Here is an 18,332-nt window from a genome sequence, read left to right as displayed (position 1 = left end):
GAATTTAACGAATTACCTCAGAAGCCACTGATTATACTGAGACCATACAAGATTCCTACTCACAATACATCAAAAGAGGAAATCTCATTTAGGTATTGGAACAAGCTAAGAACAGGGTACAATACATGTCACAAACAAGGCTTCTACAATCATCCCCAAATCATCTCATAAAAGAGAAGTCTGTGTTTTGAAATTTTCCAACAAGTCTTCAGCAATTAAACACACCATACTCCGAAGATGGGACATACACGAACAGGAACCAGACTTTAGAAATCTGTTTATTCAGAAACTGCTGTTTGCACACACACGTACGAAAAACCTTAAGGAACTTCTAAAAAAAACACAAAGCTCAATGAACAAGAAGATGCAATTGGACATTAAAAGATGTTCCAACTGCAGTCATCGCAGCAATGTAATGGTAGGGAACACATTACCCAACCCACAAACAGTCAAACAAATCAAGCTAAAACATTCTGCAGATTGCAAGTTGGTCATATATGCCATAAAATGTCCCTGTGGTCCAATGTACTTGGGAAGGACATCCAGAAAGGTTAAAGTTAGAATTTCAGAACACAAAAGCACGATTAGAACCCCCAACAAAACTTCCTGTCTAACAGCTCATTGGTTAGACATGAAGCACACCCTACCACAATGGAGATTCACTATTTTAGAAAGACTCAAGTTTTCACCAGACAGGAATTTGCACTAACTGTTAGCCCAGAGAGAAACCTTTTGGATTAAATACATGCAGAGTTTAACACCAAAGGGGCTTAATGATAAAATTGAAATGGCATGTTTTTTGTAATTTAATATGCAATGCAGTTTTTATTATACACATTACCTTGTCTCTGTTTAATCACCCATGAAAATGTGTACTATGATTAATTATAAATTGTTCCTAATGTGATTAACTTTAATTATTGTTATTAACCATTATTGATGATATAAGATTCGTTTAACTTTGGTTATGCAAGGAGTAAAATTGTGCATGTCGCACGTCAATCATCATGTGATAATACTCTCCATTCATAGTTGGGTTGGTCACACACACAGTATAGGATCGCTTTTCACTTCATGTATCCGCAAGAGAGGGTTTCAGACTGAGTCTGTTTTCCCTTGATTAAACGTCACGTTTTTATGATGCGTTTCAGATTGAGACGCAAACTTGTTTCGAGTTGAAGCAACACTCATTAGAGGACGAAGTCCTTGTCTACTAACAGCACACCAGTAAGTTATTGAGTGACCTACTCTAATACTTGGTAATATTGTGGCACCGGTAATACGGTTAGTTAACGCCATATATATTTTTCAGTAAAACCGGCTGCATATGTGAAGAACGGCAGGAATTTGGACGCGTTGCCCTACAACTCCCTCTATAGATGATTATATCACAGCTCTAACAGTATTTCGGTATGCCATGTTGCTGCAATTTTTGAGATGTTTGTTCATACGGTTGTTTGTATGCATGAGAAGAACGGTGATTCGGCACATCAAATATTGAAGTCTTTAGATATTCATAGATACACTTAAAAAGCGGTTGTCAGTTTTATAAGGTTCACTGTTGTTTATAGATATGTGTAAAACTCGGTTGTCAATCACGTTTCTGAATCACAGGGTCCTTTACACTCTGGCATGTCTATGGTAGAACCACAAGTTAACAGTCTTTACCATCATGATGGAACTGTCCCTAGGTGGGGATTATACAGTATACATTGTAGGAAGCTGTATTGTATTTATTTCTATTTACTCTGAAAAAGGGTTTATCAAAAATCCGAAATGCATTGGGAATTTTACAAACAGAACAAGGAAAGAAATGTAATTGGATGAGATCTGTTGATGCAACATTGTACATCGAATTTGTTGACAGGCCAAAAATGGCCATTCACATGTTGTGTATAATTTTTTTTTTTTACCAAAATAAGAAAACAAGAAAAATAAATTCTTGCAAAAACAGCATGAACAAAAGTGTTAATCATTGTATAAAATTGCACTAATTTTGTTTATTGGAAGGACCCTTAGAGTCTTGAGTGGTGTGCCTTGCTTTGTGTGCACAGTTTTGTGTACCTATCTTTGGTTAAATCTGCGAATGTGCCAAACTACATGGATGATGTGTGGGAACACACATGCACCACCCATTGAATGCCTCCCTGGGGCAGAGTAATACTGTGCAGCAATTCATGCTGCATTGCGTTTCTCAGGATTTATCAAGCCACGCAAGGCCATATGAATCAAACTTGCTTGGCACAAGGACAATGCAACTCCTACATAAATATGGACCCTAGATTCTATGGATGACTATGAACCTGTGTCTCAGAGTGGGAAGCCCATTCACTAGAGAAGGGACCTTTTTAAACTGTTTGTGCCCCTGCTGGGCTTTAGCCTATGGGAAGCGGAACTGCTCATACCTGGGGCCACTTTGACAACCTGGACAGATTGTGGACCCAATATGGAGTAAAGACACATGGACCTCTATTTATAATTTTTTCACGTATCGCAGCAAGCCACCTTGCTGTGCTGCGTGAAAGGGAATGGGCAGGAATGCGCTGTAGTTAACATTATATAGCACATTCCTGTCCTTTTCTAACACTGATGCCCTTTTGGCTGCTTAGCGTCAATGCAGGCACCCTTGCATCACAGTGCAAGATGCATGCATTGTAGGCAGGATAGTTTTTGTGCAGGAATGCCTTCCTGCACTAAAAAAACTGGAAGGCACTTTGCACTTTCTACATGTGCTGTATTTTTCAGCACACGTCGAAAGAGTAAAAAACGAATAAATAAAATAAAGATATTTCTCCTTGTTATGCCTCTCGTGTGTAGGCGTAGTTTTTGATGCATTCCCAGGTCTACCACTAGTGGTAAATCTGGGAATGTGCCAAAATCCATGGGTGGATGCATGGGAACACTCCCGCTCCACCCATGAAAGCCTCCCTGGGGCAGAGTAATGCAAGGTAGTGATATACGATGCCTTGCATTTCTGTAGATTTATCAAGCCACACAGGGCCATGTAAGGTGGCCTTGCGCGGCTTGATAAATCTCACTTAGGTTATTGTTGCAAAGTCATCTTATGCCCTGGGAACCCCACAACTTTTTGCTTGCTGGTTCTGGTGGTAACTGACTCTGACTGACCCTGGGCTCTGCCTAACCAGGCCCAGGGCTATGCTGAAGACACACGTAGAATACAGTGAAAACAACTACATACACGAGGATACACTATGGGTTAAGGTAGCACTGTGATTGGCATGACCTCCCCTATAAGGCCCTAGTACATATAGGGCAGGGGGATTGCAATGACCTTAAAGTCCCTGGTATAGAATAAGGCAGGGCAGTTTAGAGGCCAGCAGCCTTTTCTGCACTTGAATGTGTGCACTGCTGGAGCCTGAAGTCAAATGCAAATTGTGCCCAAACTTGACTTATCTGTTTGGGGCATTTAAAATGAATAAACTACAATGCTTGGGCATGGTAGGTACCCCCAGGGTCTCCCCTAGGTGTTCAAGGGGTGGGGGGTCAGGTATTTATATGGAGAATCCTTATAAAAAGGTTTTTATATGCTCTGAGGTTAGTGAAATTGCATATTTCACTCCACACATTGTTTTATAGTGCTTCCCAAAATCGACCTTTGTGCTAGGAGCACTGTGAAATGAGGAACTGCAATATTTTGATATATTCAGAACCCTTAAAGCCTTTCCTAGGTGTTTCAGGAGTGGAGGGGTCCTGTAGGTATAAGCAGGTTCCTTATTAATCCTGTTTTATAGGCCCTGGTATTGGAGAAATTGCTCAGTTCATTTTTCCACGAAGGAATTGGAGCAGGATCACAAAGGAGCACCTCAACTCAACCCTCATCCATGACCCCCCCGTCACAACCAACAGCAACTCTGCAGCCACGGAACTACACCGCTGGATTACCACCTGCGCAGACAAGCTTGTTCCCCTCTGCCACCTCAACAGACAACGCCCATTGAAGTCCGCCTGGTTCACCAACGACCTCCAAGAAGCCAGATGCTCCTGCAAACGTCTCGAGAAACATTGAAGAAACTGCAAAACCACTGTAGACCAGACCACCCACAAGCACGCCAGGACAGAATACCACCAACTCATAAGAGTCTTTCATCCGGAACAAAATCCTCACCAACACCATCAACTCAAAGAAACTCTTCAACATAATTCAGCAGTTAACCAAAACCCCAGACATCTCTCCATGAAGCCACAGACATCACTCTGTCCCAGGACCTCTACAACAAGCTCGGCTCACACTTCCACCTGAAAATCAAGGCCCTCTACGACAACTTCAGCGAACAGACTCCAGAAACTACCCGCCCCTCCAGCAATGACAGCCAGCCCACCATCACCACCTGGACACCGGTCACCACCGATGACACCACCACGACCATAAAGAGCACCCACTCAGGAGCCCATAAGGACCCATGGCCGCCTCACATCTTCCATACAGCAGTCTCACCGTAAACGCCACCTTCAAATCCGGCATCTTCCCCGATGACTGGAAGTGAGCTGAGGTCAAACCCCTCCTCAAGAAACCCTCGCCTGACCCGACGGACCTGAAAAGCTACCGGCCCATCTCTCTCTTTCCCTTCACAGCTAAAGTCACAGAGAAAATCATCAACGCCCAGCTGACCGCCTTCATCAAAGAGAACACCATCCTTGACTCCTCCCAGTCAGGATTCCGCTGCCAACCACAGCACTGAGACCACCCTCCTCGCCGCCACCGCACCGTCTCCCACCGCATTCTTGCAGCCAGACTCCACAATGCTGGCATGAGGGGAACCACCCTCGGCTACTTTCTTGACAGCTGAACCCAAAGGATCGGACTCCCACCCTTCCTCTCCGAACCCACAGAGATCAACTGCAGAGGATCATCGCTCAACCCCACGCTCTTTAAGTGCTTTGACGCCTCGTCAGGGGTAGAAAGTGCTATATAAATGCAATTACAATACAATACAATACATGGCCCCCCTCGGCGCCATTGTCAGACAGCATGGGCTCTGCATAGTATCCTGCTACACCAAGCTCATCCTCTCCCTCACGAAGAACCCCGAAGACACCAGACTCAGCTTCCAGGAAGGAATGAAGGACGTCGCAGCCTGGATCAGCAACAGCTGCCTAGAGCTCAACTTGGAGAAGACAGAGGTCCTCATCCTTGGACCCTCCCCCACCGCTTGGGACAACTCCTGGTGGTCCTCCAAATTCAGAAACCACACACCCCGACGGACCACGTTCGGAACCTCGCCATCATTCTAGACTCCTCCCTCACCATGACTCACCAGATAAACGCTGTCACCTCCACCTGTTTCAACTCCCTCCCCATCCTCCGCAAGGCCTTCAAGTGGATCCCCCACAAAACCAGAGAGACCGTCACCCAAGCACTCATAACAAGCAGGCTGGATTACAGAAACACCCTCTACGCTGGGATCAACAACTCCCTGCTACACAAACTCCAGAACACCGCATCCAGACATGTTCTCGACACCCCGTGACATGAGCACATGACCCAACATCTGCAAGACCTCCACTGGCTCCCCGACCTTCAAGCTACTCACCCATGCCTACAAATCCCTCTACAACATCAGACCCAAATACCTCATGGAAAGAATCTCTTTCCATGTACCCAAAAGATCCTCTGCTCAGCCGACCTCACCCTAGCAGAGACCTCATGCATCCGCAGAACCAGAGCAGGGTGAAGAGCCTTCTCCTACATTGCAGCCAAAGCCTGGATCAAGCTCCCAGTCAACCTGGGACGTTCCCCTACCCTGCATACCTTCAGGAAAACCTGATCCGAAGCTGCCTCCCCTCACCCCCCTCACCCCCAGCGCCTTCAGACCCTCACGGGTGAGTAGCACGCTTTATAAGCCCCCTGATAGATTGATCGATCCCCAGCCCATAGGTTAACATTGGAAGAGGTTATTAGCTAATAACTGGATAAAGAAAAGCCCTAAAACTAGGATTAAAGGATTCAGAAGATTAGTAATGATAAATCCAACAATATGATACCGTTGAATTGCTTCTAAAATGTACAGACAAAAGTTATAAGACATTTATTTGTCTGTAAGACACAATTCAACCCTGTAGTGCTCTGCAGTGATTGGTCAGTGGTAAGTGGGTGAGCCTGGCTGCTTTGAAGAGGTGATAAGTGACCCCCCCACCCCACCGTTGCCCAGGAGGGGGATGAGGATGTTGCCCCTTCAATTTCTTTGTTTTGTTAGCCAGGTGATTTCAGATGGTGGGTGGAGGATAGTGTCCCCTACTCATCAACCATCACTGTCCCTTGCAGAAAGGCTTCTGGAGGCCAACTAGCTTCCATTGCCTTGGAAAGGGAGAAATTGGAATTAGCTAAGAAGATATGGGAGAGAGAGGAGGCGGAGGAGAAAAGAAATGGTGGCAGTGAAAATGATGAAGATTTTTGAGATGTCCAGGGGTTATGGATTTGATCACAACCTTCCCAAGGGTATAGTACCCAGGTACATAGAGGGGGGTGACATTGACAAATGACTGACTGCATTTGAAAGGGCCCTTGAGATGTGGGGGTTCTGCTCCAAGCATTGGGGTTCACTCTTGTGGGAACTGATTTCAGTGACTCAAAGGGATAGGCTCCTGACCTTGAAGGGTGAGTAATCGAAGTCCTATACTCACATGAGACAATGTTTAGTTGAGAAATTTGGTTTAACCCCAGAGCCGTGAAGTTTAGAGACACCCTGAAAGTGAATTCAAAGTCGTGGGTAGACTTTGTGGACATCTCACAGAAAGCACTGGAAGGCTAGATTATTGGTAACAATGTTGACACATAGGAGGGTTTGTATCATTTGTTTTTGAAAGAACATATTTTGACTCATTGTGCGGAAGATAAGTTACGCCAGTACCTAGTGGACTCAAAGCTGTCTCGTCCTAGAGACCTAGTGAAGGCAGATGATGAGTGGGTGAGAACCCAGGTTTACACTCAGCACCAGGGGGGTGACCAGAAGAAAGGTGGCCAGGTCTCTTCCCAGTTGAATGCCCAGGGAAATTAAGGTCAGAAATCTAAGGAGTCCTTCAAAGACCCACAACAACCTGAACAAGGAGGGGGGGAGCCAACCCAAATTCAAAGGGAGGGGGTATCAGGGAAAGAATGGTAGGTTGTTTGAACCCTCAAAAGTGGGTAAGTACTTTGACTGTAACCAGCCAGGGCAAAAACAGGGAGATGCTGTCTGCATCAAGAAGCTTCCCCCTAAGGGGCCACCCCCTGGGATTGCCAGTGTAAGTGTGGGGGCGGTGTTCTGTATTGGCAGGTGGTAGAAGCCACCTTAGTGTCACTGGGTGCCACCCTTGCTGCCACCCTTGCTGCCTTACCTCCAAAATGGACAAGTACAGACAGAGGCCTAAAGTGAATGGGACTGAGGTTGAGGCTATCAGAGACACTGGGGCTAGCGTAACTATGGTCCTAGATGAGCTGGTGCCTCCAGGGATTTTGATACCTGGTGAGTTTCACCAGGTGACTTATGCAAACAGCACTATCAAACTCCATCCTATGGCTATAGTGGATTTGGAATGGGTAGTTGTGGGTAGTTGGCAGGTGATATCAGATAGGGGCACACACTTTCTGTCTAGAAATCTGTGCTATGTGGGATGAGTGTAGTGTCAACTACAAGTTCACCACCCCTTATTACCCACAAACAAATGGTGTAGTTGAGAGGTTCCACAAAACCCTGAAGGGCATGATAAATGGGTTGTCAGGGAAACTCAGGAGGAGATGGGATGTTCTCCTCCCATGCCTACTGTTTACCTACAGGGAGGTGCCACAGAAAGGGGTTGGATTCAGTCCCTTTGAGTTGCTGTTTAGACAACTTGTGAGGGGGCCATTGTGCCTGCTGAGAGTGTCTTTTTGAAGCCTCTTAAAGAAGCAAAGGACAATATGCTTGACTGTTTGCTTTACCTGTGATCTAGAATAGCAGAGTACATGTACAAAGCAAGCAGGAAACTGAAGGCCAGTCAGGATCTCATGAAGCACTGCTATTTTCAGAAGGCTACTATGCCTGAGTATACTCCAGGGCAATTGGTATGGGTGTTGGAACCAGTGGCTCCCAGGGCCCTCTATGACAAGTGAAGTGGGCCCTATCCAATCTTAGAAAATAAGGATGAGATTACCTATTTGGTTGACCATGGCTCCCCCAGGAACCCTCATATGGTTCTGCATGTGATTATATTGAAACCCCACCATGACAGGGCAGTTTTGACCATGTTGCTGGTCACTGATGAGGGAGTGTAGGAGGAAATTGAGCCAATGCCCGACCTCTTCTCCACTAATGTGCAAGATGGGTCTGTGGAGGGAGTTGTACTCTTTCCCAAGTTGACATACCAGCAGCACAGAGACTGCCAGCAGGTGCTGGAGCAGTTTGCTGCCCTGTTTTCCTTGACTCCAGGCATCACTGACTGGTGTGTGCACCACATTGACACTGGTGACAGCCTACCTGTCAAAAATAAGCTGTACAGGTTGTCTGACCATGTCAGAGCCAGCATTAAAACTGATGTAGCTAAAATGCTGGAATTAGGAGTAATTGAACCATCTGAAAGTCCATGGGCCAGTCAAGTGGTGCTGGTGCCCAAATCTAATACCTATGGGGGACCCAAGGAGTTATGTTTCTGTGTGGACTATAGAGGACTGAATGCAGCCACAAAGACTGACACTCACCCTATACCTAGAGCTCATGAGCTCATTGACCAGTTAGGGCGGCTTTTTTTTTTGTCCTCATCTCACCTACAAGCATATTGCAGAACTTTTACAGCCATTGTTGTCAGCCTGGGTGCCCTCCGGCTACCTGCACTTGCTTAGGTCTCCCGACCAACCCCTTTGTTGGAGTTAAGGTGTAATCATAGGACCGAGTGCCTTTCCGCATAGTTATCAAAGCAGTCTCAAATCTCGGCCCATACTGATAAGGGGTTGCCAGAGACTAATTAAGCTGTTGCTGAAGCCAACAAGGTCAAGCCGAGCCATCGCAAATGCAGATTTAAGCCAATCCTCCGTTCTTGGGGGACTAGGATCTTTCCATTTCATACATATCTCTCTGCGCGCCAGCAGAATCAGACATAACAATGATCCTCTATGAGTCGCTGCCAGGCCCAATGTAGAGAGTCCATCATTGGCAAAGAAAACTAAAGATCCATTAACCACAATGTTGACATAAAAAATCTTACACAGATAGTCCCTGATCCCCTTCCAGAACGATCCCAGCTCAGAGCATTCATAGAAAATATGTATATCGTTAGCTTTAGGCGCCATACATCAGGGACATTTCGGCTCGGGGTTTGGGGCAAATTTTGCTATTTTAGCTGGGGCATAATAAATGCGGTTGGTCACAAAAAAGTGTTTTTTCTTTAAACTAGCTGATTTGGTGTATTTATACAGAAGTTTTAAGGATGGTTCTAAAATATCCCCTATTGCGGATTAAAACAGGGAATGATTCCAAGCCGATGCCTGTGTTGTAGTGTTCTGATCGTCTGCTTCAACAAACTTCCTATACCAGATAGAAACTTCTTTCTTCAACTGCTGGGCAGGCGTAAACAAAACCTCTGCATCCCAATCTCCCCTGATACCCCCAATATCAGCCTCGAACCAGGATTTCAGTTGTAAAAAATAAAATTTTGGGCCTATCCTGACTCTCAATATTTCCCACAAGTGGATACCACTAGCATCACCCAAATCAGACCAAATTGAGACTCCAGCTCTCTTAATAAGGTCGGCCAATCCATCTTTAAGGCAGAGAGGGGTCCCCAGGGAGTCCCACATAGGGGCATGATCAGAATAGTAACCTATCCCACACCTAGTCCTTACTTTGAACCAGATTCCTCATACATTTTTAAGGACCTTCAACCTCACTCTTTTAAAAAATTTAGTTGGACCAAATATGTAAAGAAACCCCTCTGCACTACCCCCACCTTCATTCCTTGCCAATTCGCTAAGCAATGACTCCCAGGCTGTTGCCGCAGGTTTTGTCAAAAGCACCCGGGTGGCTTTGAATTGAAATGCAATTAGATACCAGCTAATGTCTGGGAGGGCTAACCCGCCTTTGACTAGCCTGGGCATCAGTTTCTACCACAGCAGCCTCACTCCCTTGTCCCCCCATACAAAGCTCCCGATCTTACTTTGAACTTTGGAAATATCCTGTTGGGGAAACATCAGGGGGACAGCATTAAAGAGATAAGTCAACTTGGGGAGGATAATAATTTTTACTAGATTTGCCTTTTCATATATAGTTAAAGGGAGATTCCTCCACCTTACGAAAAGACGGTCTATTTCTTTAATGACTTTTTTCAGATTTATAAGGGGAATTTCCTCAAGCTCTTTGACTATACTAATGCCCAGGTATTTAAACTCTGGACTGGTCCGCCCCCTCCACTGCTCAATATTCCAGCACATTACCTCCGTCTTGGAGGAGTTGGCTAGATAACCAGAAATCAAACCAAACTCCCCCAGGAGGGTCTCAACCCGTGACATTGTTACTTCTGGATTGCTGGTATAGAGAATTATATCGTCAGCGTATAAAGCTATTTTAAAAGAATACTGCTGAGATTTGAAGGGAGGGATTAGCTCATCTAACCTTTTAGCCTGGTGGGCCAACGGCTCTATATACAAGTTGAATAACAAAGGTGAAATAGGGCACCCTTGCCTAGTTCCCCTGTGAATTTCAAAGCTGGAAGTGGGCGATCAATTAATCAGATGTTTTTCTGAAGCTCCCTGGTAGCATTGTCTCAAGGTTTGAATAAATTCGGGGCCAAAGCCCATTACTTCCAATACCTCCCAAAGGTAGGTCCAGCAGACCCTGTTGAACGCCTTGGCGGAGTCTAAAGCAATTACCGCCAAGGGTTCTGATCTTACTATGGCCAGGTCTATATTGCCAATAAGCAACTGCGTCTGTTCCTGGATGTAACATCCATTTATGAAGCCCTTTTGGTCATTATTAACCAGTCCAGGGACCAGTTTAGCCAGTCTCCCTGCTAAAATGCTCATAAAGATTTTATAGCCTGCATTCAGCAGGGAGATCGGACGATAACAGTCTGCTCTCAAAGGGTCTTTCCCAGGTATAGGTTAAACTATAGATAGACTGAAATAAAGTCCCCAATAGTGGAGTTACCTCATCCGACAGAAGTTTATATACTTCGTTTGGGAGGGCATCCATACCAGATGCTTTATTATTTTTAGCTATCTTGATTTGGGTTTTATCTCCTCCAACGAGATCAGGGAGTCCAGGAGATCTTTACCGGCCTGCGTTAGGGAAGATAGTGATTTAGTGCTCAGCCATGCCCGTACTTGTTGTTTTGAGGGGTTCAAGTTCTCCTTATAAAGATCTGAGAATAAGGTGAGTAGGCAGTCCTGTATATCCTCTATACTGGAAGATTTATCGCTGCTGTTGTTTATCACTAACTCGCTTATGTTATTTTTGGAGCGGTCAATTCTGGCATTCCATGCCAGCAGGGCACATGCCTTCTCGCCATACTCATAGTGATCCATATTCTTATTCAGCCATTGAGCCTTACATTTCTCATCTAACTTCCCTCTAAAGTCTTGTCTAGCTTGCTCTAGCTCCTCCTGTAATTTACCATCCTTTCAAGTAGCCCTCCTATTGACGATAGGCATTCTGCATCTAACTGCTTAATTCTTTCCTCTCTCGATTTTAAATCCCGCCCTTCGGCTCGGTTTTTAGAGCATATAAGGCCATGGAACCATCCCCTAAGGCTAGCTTTAAAGGCGTCCCAGACAACCTCCATGGTCGTTGAACCAATGTTTATATCAAAAAACTCTAAGGAGGATGTTTTAATATCCTGAATAATGTCTGGGTCGGCCAACTTTCCCCTGTTAAGTGTCCGTCTAGTTTGGATCATATTTGTTATTTTTTTATATGAAAACAAAATTGGAGCGTGTTCCAAAAGATGGCTTGGGAGAATGGAAACCACAAACGTTTTAACCAAGAGATCTCTGCTCACTAACACATAATCAATGCTCGCCAAATACGAGGTGCCCCTAAATAAGGCCCTTGATTTGACCTATCCTTAAGGGGATCTAAGAAGACATTAAAGTCCCCCCCCCCCACAATCATTGGAGGTTTCTCCAAAATTAGCTTTGAGTAAAGTTTAGAGATATATGATAAGTCGTCCACATTTGGGCCATAAAAAGAAGCACATATTAAGTCAGTGCCTCCAAGGTCCAAATGCGCGACGATCCACCTTCCAGTTTGATCTGTATGTGTTGATTTTATAGAGCACGTTAACCCCTGTTTTATCAAAATTGCAACTCCACAGCTATTAATTGTTTGCTCAGAAAAGCAATAACTCTTAACCCAGGGCGTATCTGAGAACAATTTTTTAGATTTTCCAGCAGTTAAATGTGTTTCTTGTAGGAGGCAAACCTGCGACTCGGAGAGCTCTAGATATTTCATTATCAATCTTTGCCTCCTGCGGCATCTCAGCCCGTTCACATTCCAGGAAATAAAACTCGTCTTTATATGTTGTACTGCTACTCCTGCCATCCGACTACAAATCCCTGACCCAGACCAATCAGCCAATCTAATAAATACTTCAAGTGAGATGAGTTTTTTTTATTTTTATCCCATTGCTCCCTACCCAGTGGACCCATACCAACCCTCCCCCCCTCCTTTACCCCTATACTCCCACGAGGAACCCTCCCTTCCAATAGGCTAAGACTATTAGGTCGCACCCACCTCAGATGGTATACTAAAACATTTGCAAAAAAGGACCACCGCGTGTTTGCTTAGAGCATTCTATTGCGCTGCGCTGTGGCTCGCGCTCGCTTTTTTTAAAATTATTATTTGTTTAGCATTTATGTCTTTCTGTGTTCTTTGGCCCTGATTTTAATTAGCGTCATTGCTGCGACCCACCCTGGCCCTCACAGCACTATAAAACAAATTCAAACACCGCTACTTAGCGGGTCCGGGCTCCCGGGTTTCTCTAGTCACGTGACCATTTCGTGACGGCGCCATCTTGGGAAGGCTGGTTCCTTCCTGCTTCCTGGGGGTTAGCGCGCTAGCGCTTGTTCCGCCTACCGCCTACTTAATGCTCGCTTTTGACGTAGCGGTCTAGCGTAGCGGTCGCGCCTTCGCTACGCCGGAGTCTCGCCAGAGTCCTGCCCGTCTGCGCCCGTCAGCGTCCCGGAGGCGGGCGGAGCGGCGGGTGGGATTCTTCCTACAGGGATGTGTCCCCTGGGGACCCCCGCCTTGCGCTATTCCCCTAGCGAACTTCGTTCATTCTATCCTCATGGCTCTGGCTGCCGCACTGTTTTCCCTGGCCGGTACCATGGGAAATCCCGTTGCCCGGGTTGTGGCTGGCGCCCGACCCGCTCGCTCTTTTTACGGCCGAGCAATAACATCTCTAGTATGGGCTTCGGGTGCATGTTATTGAACACCAGGTCAGCGTGCAAACATGCGCAGGACATCTATGAGCTGCTCGATATAGATAAACCACTATGTCTCATGCTTACTGAGACATGGTGGGGTGACTCTTCTAACCCTGACGTCGCCTTGGCAATCCCGCCTGACTACAATGTCTTTAGAAAGGATAGAGTCAAGGGAAGGGGAGGTGGAGTAGCGCTAGTGGTCCGGAAAGGAACCCCCTGTGAGATCCTGCCAGCTACTGACATCCGAGGCTCGGAGACCCTAGCCTTCTCTATCACTCTTTCGCCCCACCAATCCTTTAAGGCATTGCTTGTATATAGGCCACCTGGTACTCCCGGCACCTTCTTTGAAGATCTGGATACGGTGCTGGTGGAGTTGGCCCTGAAAGCCGAACATTTCATCGTGGCTGGCGATTTTAACTTCCGGATGGATGATTCTTCCGATCCGGCTGCCGCCAAACTCTCGGAGGCGCTGACCCCGCTGGGGCTCATCCCCTACTTTCAGGAGCCTACGCATGAGAAGGGGCATACCCTTGACCAGGTCTTCTCGTCTGTCCCTCTCGAGGGTATAGAGATCACTCCTGTCCTATGGTCTGACCATTTTCTTGCCAAATTTGTGATCAAGGGCATAGTTAAATCAGTGCCTATCCAGGCACATCAACAGGGTCGTGTCCATAGGGCTTTCCATCGAGTAACCCCGGAGATGCTGGCCCAGGCAGCTGAGGCCCATCCCTGTCTTCTTTCAGGTGATCTAGACAGGGATCTGCAGACCATGCAAGACTGGCTAGTGGACAGGCTAAACGATCTTGCCCCGGAAGTAACATCTCGCCCGACACCGAAACGGGTCTCTGCGCCTTGGTTTACCGCTGCACTGTCGGCTACGCGGCAGCAGTGCAAGGTAGCCGAAAGAGCCTGGCGGGCACAATATGACACTGTTGCCAAGTTGACATACCAAACGGTGGTTAAGGCTTATCACCGGGACATCCGCCTGGAGAAAAAAGCTTATCTAGCCAGGAGAATTGATGCTGCCTCTAACTCCTGCAAGGAGATTTTCTCCATTGTGAGAGAATTTACCTCACCTTGGTCTAACACCTTGGACCAAAAACCATCTGGTACCTGGGCCACGGACCTTGCTGACTTCTTCACGAGCAAGATCCAACGCATCCAGGAGTCATTCCTGGTACCAGCGTCTGCGGGCCAGACCGAGCCCGACATCACCACACTGCCACAGGCCGGGCCAGGGGTGACGTTGAGTGTGTTTCCTCCAATCTCTGCTCTGGACTCCCTGGCTCTCATGGGCAATTTAAAATCGGGTTCTCCCCTTGACCCTTGTCCTGCTAAATTTCTAGCGAAAGTCGCGGAGGTGATCAACCCGCTGGCTAATCCACTCTTAAATCTTTCGCTGCGGCTCGGTGTGGTCCCACGAACCTGGAAGCAGGCGATGGTGATCCCCTTGCTCAAAAAACCTGGTCTAGACCCGAAGGCCCCTGTTAATTATAGGCCTATCTCTCTGCTGCCGGCCCTCACGAAGATTCTGGAAAAGCACGTCCATGGCGTGCTCTCCAACTTTCTTGAATCTAATGAGATCCTGCATGCCACCCAATCGGGCTTTCGTCCCCATTTCAGTACTGAGACAGCGCTCCTGGAGGTCTCGGAAACCATTAAAGGGGTTCTGGACTCTGGGGGCAAAGTCATGCTGGTGATGTTAGACCTGTCGGCGGCGTTCGACACCGTTCCACATGATGGTCTTCTCGCTAGACTTTTCGAGATAGGCTTACGTGGGACGGTGTTCGACTGGTTTTCCTCTTTCCTAGCCGGCCGCCGGCAATCGATCTGGGCCCCGCCTGATTCCGCCGTGATGCCGCCTCTGGGAGTCGGGGTCCCTCAGGGCTCTATTTTGAGGCCGACCCTCTTTAACATCATTATGACCCCTTTGGCGGCGTTGGTGGAGTCGCACGGTGCCCAGATCGTATCCTATGCGGATGACACCCAGCTCCTCTTCTCTTGTAAGAGAGGAGGCGACTTTGATGGGGAGAGTATTCGGGATTGCCTTGGGGCTGTTTTTCATTGGTTCCATCTAAACAGCCTTAAGTGCAATTCCGACAAGTCCGAAGTACTTTTCTTTGGGTGCGACACAGAGCCAGATTGGCAGACCTGGTGGCCACTGGATATGTTCCCTCCGTCCTGCTCCTCTCAGGTTGCTAAGAATCTGGGGGTGAAGATGGATAACAGGCTTACCTTGAAATCCCAGATCCTGGGGGTGTCGGGCATTTGCTTTGGCATCCTCAGGATGCTGCGGAGGTTCCTCCCTTTGTTATCCGTGGAACATAGGACGCTGACAGTTCAGGCTCTGATTGGGTCCAGGTTGGATTATTCCAACGTCCTTTACCTGGGCCTTCCAGAGTACTTGCTGCAGCGGCTCCAAGTGGCACAGAACGCCGCTGCCAGGGCAATTTTTGGCCTTGGTAGGCGCTCCAGGGCCTCGGGCCTGCTGGCAACTTTACATTGGCTTCCTATCCGCAAGAGGATCGCCTTTAAGGCGCTGACCTTGGCCTACAAGGCTCTTCACAAGGAGGGAGCCAAGTACCTCCAAAAGAGGCTGGTCTTTTATCATCCGACCAGGTCTCTGAGGTCGGAAGCCCTGTACCTTGCTGTTGTTCCCCGGGTAAAGAAAGCGCGCCTCGGAGGCCGCTCTTTTGGACTGTTGGCATCTCAGCTGTGGAATTCTTTACCACTGGCCCTGCGGGGAGCCACCAGTCTATTGGCTTTTAGGAAAAGCCTTAAAACTTGGCTGTTCATTCAGTAGCCGGTCTTCTGTGAATCTTTGGCCCACTCTTCTGTTAGTTTTTTTTTATCTGGTGTTATGTTAGTATGTCGCAGTTTTGTCTCCTTCTCCAATAAAGCGCCGGGACACTCTTTTTGAGTAGCCGCGCGCTATAGAAATAAATAATTAACATAACATAACATAACAAAAAAAAGTGAATGGACAATCCAAGTATCCATGGCCAAAAGCTATTTGCACTATTACGCCCCCTTGTTAACTCCTTCTCATAATTCACTTCCCTGATTTCCTTCCTCAGATTTTTGCCATGAATTTATCTACCTCTTCCGTTGTGCGAAATTGATGCATTTGGTTGTTAAACATGGCTCGTAACTGAGCTGGAAACTTCAGCTGTGCCCTGACTCCTAGACTTTTTAACTCCTCTAATCTACTCCCCAGCTCCCACTGCCTGGTTGCTGTTCTGTGAGATATATCTGATCTTATCTGGAAGGAGATTGTCTCTTGCCCTGTGAGTGAAAAGGAGACTGAACCCTCCTTTAGGCCTGCAGACAATATTTGCTCCTTAACAGAGTAGGAGAAAAAATTAACCAAGATCTTCCTGGGTCTCTGTTGGCTGGGCTTCTTCCTAAATGGATCTCGATGGACCCTTTGAATCTCCTGTACTAGATTTATGTCCGGTGAATTTTTAAGAACCGTCCCCTGTAACTGCAAGATAATTAATCCTTTAAGATCCGTCCCTTCAAGATTCTCCGGAATGTTTAGAAGTCTCAAATTGTTTTTCCGGGAATGATTCTCCAGCCTTTCTAGGTCGTCTCTTAACTCCTTATTCTGTGCTGTCAGTTTTGCCACATCCATTGCAGCAGAGCGTACTGCTTTCTTTATTACTGGGATCTCTGCCTCTATTTGATCGGTTCTCGCAGCCACCTCCTCGAGTTTCTAAGCCAACACCTCGCATGATGATTTAATTGCCGCCTGGTTTGCTTCAGAGACCGAGAACCCACTAGCCCGCTCTGCTTGATTCATTTCCGACACCATAAATCCCCTTAATATTATTTTTTCATGGCGATTAAGATGCCAGATAAAGAGTGCGACTCTGATCCGATGTCCCCGGGATTCTCAGACTCGGCTTCCCCACTTTCAGAGGTCATAGCTATTCCCCCAGCTATTCCCCCAGGGGTTAGTGCTTCTTTGCCCCATCTTGTATATCATGAGAGTCATGAAGAGGGTCATGAGGGATTTGTGAGTCCTGAACTCGAGGGCATTAAATCTGTTAGATAGCATCAACACCGAGTGGGGTTGGGGTTCAGGTGAAGTCAAGGACGGAGTTACAGTGATTTGCTTAGATCCCCTCTGCTTACATTGCTGAAATTGAGTCAAATGAGGTGGAGGTCCTTCTTTACCTTCTGGTATCTTAGATTTAAGTTTAGTCTTTTCTTTAGGCCCCCCCCTCCAGCTTTTCTTGCGTACTTATTTCAGCTGCCTCGCTCAAGCCTGCTGTGGAAGACGTAACTCTATGGTAGGTTTTTAGGGAGGGGGTTATTTTTACTTTTGAAACAGTTCTTTTCTTCCCCCTACCTCTCCCTCTACTCTTTGAGGACTCTCTCACTTTTAACTCTACTTCCCCATTCGTAGCCCCACGCTTCTTTTGTTTAACCTTTGTGTTGGTCTCAAGAATGGGGTCACCATAGGCTGAATGATATCAGAATTCCGTATTGAGTGAGCTACCCTAGCCCTGATCGTGTAACGACCTAATTTAGGAGGGGAAAAACACCCTTTTACCTCCTCTACCCCTTTTGGCGCTTCACAACTTCCTCCCCCACCTCCATACAACAGGAAGAATCGCCTGCCCCCCTGCACCCATATACAGAGGGGACCACTCCTCTAGGGCTACTATCCAGGGAAAAAAACGCCAGCTGGAACACATACCAACGAGTATGCTGACTCTGATGAAGACTCACCGACCTCCGGTATTGCATACCTCTACCTAATGTTTCCCAGTGACTCCTTATTCACCCTCAACAGGCTTGTTCCAAATACTGATTCAGCCCGCACGGCACTAGTGCTGCCTCTTCCCCCCGCAACTCAGAGCCAGAAGCAGGTGGCGTACCGGCGTCTCCGGTGCCGCGCTTCCTTCTCCCACCTCCAGTCACTGCACTCGCTGAG

This window comes from Lissotriton helveticus, chromosome 2_2 (assembly GCF_964261635.1).
Source record: "Lissotriton helveticus chromosome 2_2, aLisHel1.1, whole genome shotgun sequence".
In the NCBI taxonomy this organism is placed as follows: domain Eukaryota; kingdom Metazoa; phylum Chordata; class Amphibia; order Caudata; family Salamandridae; genus Lissotriton; species Lissotriton helveticus.
This window is presented reverse-complemented; position numbering follows the sequence as displayed.